This window comes from Lactuca serriola, chromosome 6, assembly GCF_051521515.1.
Source record: "Lactuca serriola cultivar US96UC23 chromosome 6, Lser_US96UC23_V15, whole genome shotgun sequence".
NCBI lineage: Eukaryota > Viridiplantae > Streptophyta > Magnoliopsida > Asterales > Asteraceae > Lactuca > Lactuca serriola.
Window position 1 is genome coordinate 123,529,097 of NC_136413.1, and position 7,350 is coordinate 123,536,446.

General features: G+C 32.5%; 1 pseudogene; it reads right to left on the reverse strand.

Annotated features, from left to right (window-relative positions):
* Positions 1 to 1,326: 1,326 nt before the first annotated feature.
* On the reverse strand, positions 1,327 to 3,266 carry LOC145056751 (scarecrow-like protein 3 pseudogene; annotated as a pseudogene).
* Between the last annotated feature and the right edge of the window lie 4,084 nt (positions 3,267 to 7,350).

The following is a 7,350-nucleotide window of genomic DNA, read 5'->3' on the forward strand; positions in this document are numbered from 1 at the left end:
AATTTATAAATTATGAGTTGTTAAAGAATAATGGTTTTGGTATTCATTTAGAAATAATGGCTTTGACAAATATTGATATTTGTTCGAGAAATAAGGTTTTGGTATAATTGGTGACTTTTATTTTAAGTAAAGATATTTTTAAAAGTTTAAATTTACTTTAATTTTTGGGATGTTACAAATGGAATTAAAGGTAGAAATAGAAACTTACTTGCAAAATTGTCTCAATACACTGTTAAAGTAAACATATCATCAGACCTTGTGAAAATAACCTTGGGGCAGACTTAGAAAACAAACTCAATGTTATGAAAACAGTCTTTGTGCTTGAGTTAAATAAAGGGGTTCTATCCTCATAATTGCATGATTTCATTTTAGCATTCTAGTCTACTCGAACAAAAGGTCTATAAGAGTAGATAGAATAGAGAAGGACATTGGCATAAATTGTGTGATATCATTGTCTGTGATTCTAAAACAAAAAAATTCTACTAAAGTAGAGGATAAGATACATTAGAGATTAAACTTTCTCTTCCCATGTATGGTAGAGGAAAAACTATTCTCGCATCAGTATGGAATTACTAGAGACCTTGAGTATTTTCATAATGTTTGATGAAGAAGCCATTTTCAAGGACCAATGTGGTGAACAAGAAAAAAAAAACATAAATGTGGCTTAAGGTCATCGTTTAGTCTTTTAGGTGTTTGATGCTTAGGACACACGTGAGCTAAGGGGATATAGGGATATTTGTTGGTAACAGGCTCTAAAACGAAAAAATGGAAATCGTATGATCTTTTTATGGAATAAACATAAATTACTTGTTGGTAACTGATTTAGTGTGGGTTGTACTCCCAACGTACCACATGTATGTCTCGCGTATTAGTTAACCATCCGTGTCCATGTATGCTACATAAGTACGCTGCGCATACTCATATGTACGCCCCACGTACAACTACTTTTGTAAACCTTTTTCTATAAGAGACCAAATGTGACATTTTTAATAAAGATTCAAGAAATGATAACATGTACCTTATTTGGAGATGTTACACATGTTCGACAAAACTAGCTAAAAGTTGCTAGCTGGAAGTCGTAACTTTTATTTGTATATGAGTGTTCGGCAAAAATAGCTGGAAACTAAGACATTTGAAATTACATAAAATGACTTTTGCAAAACACGTCAGTTAATTTTTTTTTTAAAAAGGTAATTAAATCGATTAGCAAAATTATAAAAAAGTTTTTTGTTAAACAATCTAAAGTAGCTTTTAGATTCATAGAATTTTGTTTTACCTAAAAGCAGAACCCACAATATCATGTAAGACTTATAACAAATCAAAGACTTATAACAAGTAGGTTGTCACTTTTCATTAGTTGAATCTAATGTTTAAAAGGCAGACCGAGTTGTACAAGTAAAAACTGATACCATTCTAGGTTAGCACCTAAACAAATCTTAACATGCTATAACAATTGAGATAGTGACATAATGACAATACTACCCTCTCTAGAAAGATCTATCGTCTCGAATTCCAAGCCGAAACTGAGAAAATGGGCCGATCTTGCCAACAAATGACCACACACCCATTTTTTTCTTTAATCCTACAACCATTACAACTACTTCCATGAATCAATCTTTGAGCAAGCAAAAGCCCATAATAGCTTAATGTAACGGGCCCAAAGCCCATTAAACTAAGCCTTTGAATCCACTTATCGAGCTTTTCATGCCTTTTGATTCTCTCCTCCCCATCGCACGCTATAATGTTCTTGATCTCCTCCCCTAACATTTTCTCGATTTTTAATCTTTCCGGTGATGTTCTTGGCAAAGTGGACTCTGAGCAGTCGAAAAGGGCGGCGTAAAAGTACAACGATTCCGATAGTCGCTCCATTAGATCCGATTGGTTGTGGTCGGATTCTTGTTCGGCCACCACCATTATTTTTGGGGATAAACCCCATAAACGGTTGAGGAATCGGTCTAATTTCGTGGAAGAAACTGTACAAGATGTGAAGGAATCTTCGGTCTTGGAAATGGGTGGTGATTTTCTTGCAGTTTTATCGAAGTTTGTTAACATTAAGTGGAATTGAAGAATCGAGCTGATTGCTAACGCTTCGCCGGTTTTGATTTTCAGTTTATCGATGTCGAGATCGTCGAGCTTGGTCACGATTGGATTGAACTGAAATGGGATATCTAGTTTTTCAGCTTCCTCGGTTAATGTGCTGGCCATATGGTCTAGAACCTTTTTCTGGTGATGGATTCCGGTGATTCTTAAATGCGGAGGCCCTCCTGGACGTCCGGCGAACTCATGGAGAAGTGCACGCCACTGGGTGGGTTCTACCGCGTTAAGATCGACGACATGAACCATTTTCTCTCCTTCCATGGCTTCGATTATCGTTTGGTTTGCGATAACAAATGCGATTTTCAAAAACGGAAAGCAATCGAAGAACGATTTCCTGAAGAGAATGTCGTCGTTTCCGGTGGAGATTTTGGTCGAATGAAGGGCTTTGTAGAGTCCAGGCCATGATTTGAGGATTCGATTAGCGAGAGCTTCCGCAAAATACGACGCGATTCTCTGCATCGTGTCGCCTTCAGGAGAAGCGAGGTGGGAGATTTGATCCAGGGCGAGATTAGCATGATCGAAGTTCCCGGAGGTTACGTGGGTTGCACATGTGAGCAGTAGATGAATCAAACACAGACCTCTTTCCTCTGATTTAAACTCTTTCAGCCATGGATATGGTGTTGTTCGTAATTGACATGAAGCAGCCATTGCCGGAAAGATTTGGTTTGGTGTGGAAGTCACAGAAGATGACCCATCATCTTGAAACATCGGGCCTTCCAGGTGTTCGACGATTGAACTGGGAGCCAAACCGATGGAAAAACAAAAAGAAACAAGAACTGAACTATCAGAAGAAATATGGTGAAGAAGAACTGATTGAAGCAATGTAGAAAACAGAAATTCGTTGAAGGGTTTTCAAGTTCACAAAAAACCCAATTTGATTTGGTCTGAACTGAAATCTGAGTTGTTTTGTAGAGAGAGAAAGTGGGGAGCAGTTGGCGTCTTATCGACTAAAAGGCAATTGAATCAGGCGTTTCTGTTCTTGATTCAAAAGAAACAGATAGAAAGTAGACAAATGGCGTGAGAGCTATTCCTGTTCTTGTCGTTACAATTTGGATTGGTGTCATTTAGTGTTGCAGAGGAATATGGAATTTGTGAGGAAGAGCGTCCTCTCTTGTCTTTTTCTATTCAAGCTTTTTCCCTCGATTTCAATCCAACAAAACAAATTGCACAAAACCACTTCCCACTTTTATTATAATAGGAACAATGTGAACTATCTACATTTTTATTATTTGTGTTTTATTTATAACATTTGATCTTTATTTATTATATTTTCATATCCAATTTTCTTTTAGATCATTATACTTTAAAGTTTAAACAATATTATCTACTTATATCATTGATTTCTTTTTGTTAAGATTATATATATATATATATATATATATATATATATATATATATATATATATATTTTAATACGGGAACTGTCATAAAAGCCTTTAAATTTGTCAAAAAGATTTGGCTTTACTCTAAATCTGTTTTTATGTTTTTATGCCAAAAAATTTAAAATCCGAATGATATTTCATACATTTAAATATCTACTGAATTTTGCATTGACATGCATTATTTGTATAAAAATTACAAACATTGTTGGTAACATTTCCATTGCTAGAAGCAAAGAGAGTAAGCTTTATGCACATGTTTTTGTCACGACTCAAGAAGGATAGGAAATCGAGGAGACAGCCAAAAGTCCTTTCCTTATTATTCTCTAACCAATGCACAATTCCAAACAAGTCCTAACAAATAACAATGTCAAATGACAAAAGGTCATTAGACTTTCTTTTGTTTTTGTTTAGTATTTGTGGTAATAAGGGAAGCGTAAGAGGATTGCAAGAAAGCTCTAGTGACAAGTGCTCCCAAACATAGGGTTTTGTTTGGTTCTGCAAGAAAAGCCAAAGGGGGCAAGACACCTTTCTTGTGAACATATAAAGACAAAAGGACAAGAAGGTTAAGCTACCTTTAAAGAGTATGATGCAGTGTTAACCCATCATTCACTTGAGATATTTCGTCTTTTTTAGGGTTAAAGTTAAAATTAGTTTTTAAATTCCCATCAAAACATTTTTTTGATCATTTTTTGTTTATAATTTTTCTTTACATTTTTGTCTACAACTTTATTTTTTATTTGTTTTTTCCCATGTTTTTACTTTGTTTATTATATGTTTTATTCAAAGTTGTAAAAAACGCTCGACGTTAGTTAGTTGGTGGACTGGGGTTAACAGATTAATGGGCTAGACGGAGATTAATCGGGGAACATTAATTGCTAATTTGTTGAATTTAAAAAAAATTAAATATAACTAATATCATATCAAAGTTTGTAAATACCATTAATATGATAACAAAATAGGTTAATATGATTAATACAACACTAATCATGCCTCAAATAGTTTCCACTGAGATAAAACTTCTTCAAAATGTTAAAATTTCATCGTTTTATATTGTTTCACTCATTATATATGCAATGATTAATCGCTAGACGCTCTCTAATCGGTCGGGTAGCGCCTAGGGATTAATCGGAAATTAATTGGGACCTAATCGGGATTTTTACAATAGTGATTTTATTATTATAACTTTATCTTTATTTTATTTTGTTTTTATATTTGTAGCTTTTCGACCTATTGGAAAATTAGTAAAAGAAGAAAGAAATAAAAACATATTCCACAATATTCAACTTATTAAACATTATTTTTACTTTATGTTGCTTTGGATAATCACCAACATAACTCCCTTTTGGACAGGATGCCAACCCACCCTCCTTGAGCCATCAAGTGACTATTAATTTGTCTTTCCCTCCATAAGCCATCGAGTGACTATTAATTTGTCTTTCCGGTCACTTTAATTTCTAAACCCGCTATCACCATTAAAACGAAGTTGTACAAATAACACTTAAAACAAAATAAGAAAATGAAGTCGTAAAAATGAATCTTGAAAAAGTATTTAAAAACAAAGTAAAAGTTATACTTGTAAAAATAATAAATCGTTGAAAAAGGATGTGAAAAGAGAATATAAAATCGAAAAAACAAACATATGAAAAATCGAAAAAATTAAATTATCAAGTAGACCACAAAAATATCAAAAATAAAATTTTGATTCAAAATTTTATGTATAGATGAGACGGAAAAATAAGGTTTGAAAATGTATCTTGGTTGATACAATACCACATAAATGCATATGTTTAAATAAGGAAATTAATGAAATTGACAAGTATAAAAAGAAATTTTGTAAGAGACAAAAAAAACATAACTCTAAAATGTAATAAGAGACAAAAATCACAATATATAAAATATCAATTTCTTAAATTTAAAATTACGAAATATGAAAACTGTTAGATCAATTATTTGTTTTTAGAAAAATGAATATAAAAATCTATTATAATAAAAAACAAAATCTTTATTTCCAAAAAAATACTTATATTTCATCTTATATATTATAAACTTGAAAAAAATTATATAAAATTTAGTCATTTTTAATAATAAAAGGTAATGAACAGTGTCATTACCTTACAAAACCTATTTTATCATTAATATATAACTAGGTGGGGAACTCCCGCGTTGCGGGGGTTGGATGCGACATTTTTTTTTCCCGTTTTGTGTTCTTTGTAAATGTTATTTGATTATATATAATTTTTTTGTTGTCAGTTGTCGGATAAGTTATTTTTCGAAATATATACTTCATGGGTTTATCGTTTGGTTGATGGGATGGAACTGGCTGCAGGTTCACTACTACAGTTGGATTAAAATCAGATAATCAGTAATTGACAACAGAATTAATGTCAATAATAGGATTAAAATCAGATAATCAGTTGCTTTAAGATAAGGGTGTACATGTAATTTTACAGTTGTTTCAAATGAATTGCAGTTGTCTGTTTAATACTGAAACTTACCCATTTCCAGAAAAATAAAAAATGAAATGCAGCGATCCCTTCTTTCCCCAGAGCAGAAGCAAGGCCTTTTTCTTTGTAATTTTCTATGTGGTTTGTAAACATTAGTTATGCCATACACCAAGTATGCACACTAAGTTTGTCTATGATCTTTACTTTGTGAAATAGATCGATTGAATATAATTCCAATGATTCTCATTTCACAATCCCAAATCGTTACCGCGAATGAAAGAATTCCAAATTCCTGCCATTTACCAAAATCTATTAGATTTTAAACTTATATGCACTTATGCTCTTGTATTGATTATGCACAAAGTCACAAAGACTTGTCAACATACATTACAAAGTATTCCAATGGAGATCAATTCCATGGAAACGAAGTCTCATATTCAAAGTACATTGCTTTGAACATCCTTCTTGCATTAAGTTTCCTAATCTTACAAAGATTTAATGAATAACTTCCACCTATGGGAACATTTCCATATTCCCTTTTTGACTATCATTCCTGAACAAGAGTTGCCTCTTTTCAGAATATGTCAATACGGTCCTCTCCAATAATTTACACCATACTTCTAACTGTCCCTGAGCAACCAATCTTTGGTAAACCTTAGATTGTCCTCAACAATTGCTTAATCAAATTAGTCATATCCTATTCTAGACTTTTCCCTCTTAATGCTCTAGGCATTTGGAAAAAAATAGAATAAATGAATATTATAGCACATGCAATCGATCCTATATCCGAAACATATGGGACACGATTCATGATGTCTCACATAAAGACATGGTACTAGACCAGTCTTTTGCTATAATATTTCTATTTCTATTTGCCATGTTCTCATAATTCAGATTATGGAAAGGGATGTCGTAATCATAATCGAATTTTAGAATGCAAATAATGGACCCATATATAGAATTTTCTTATGTTGAACCATTCCAACATAATATTCATATATATACTGACTAAATTTGATTAAAATCTCATGATCTAAGCTTTTAGATTTGAAATGAAGTATAATTTCTTCTCCCTTAATTATAGCAAAACAACTTTTTCCCAATTGAAACCTTTTGTTTTCTATAATTAACATTGCTAACTTGCAACACTTATCATAATTATCATGCTCCCACTAACATGATGATTATTAGTATAACAATTATGCTCCCACTAGCTTTGACATGTACTCAGAAACCAGCTGGACTTCTAGAAACCAATAATTTATTGACTTTCTTACCAAAGTTCAGACTTCTGATACGAAATGCATTGATCAAACTTTATCAAAATCATACACCTTTCCTTAGATAGCACACATATGTGTCTAAACAATTTCAGAACTATGAAAAGGGATGCCGTAATCATAGTCTCAATAGTTTAGACCTTTTCC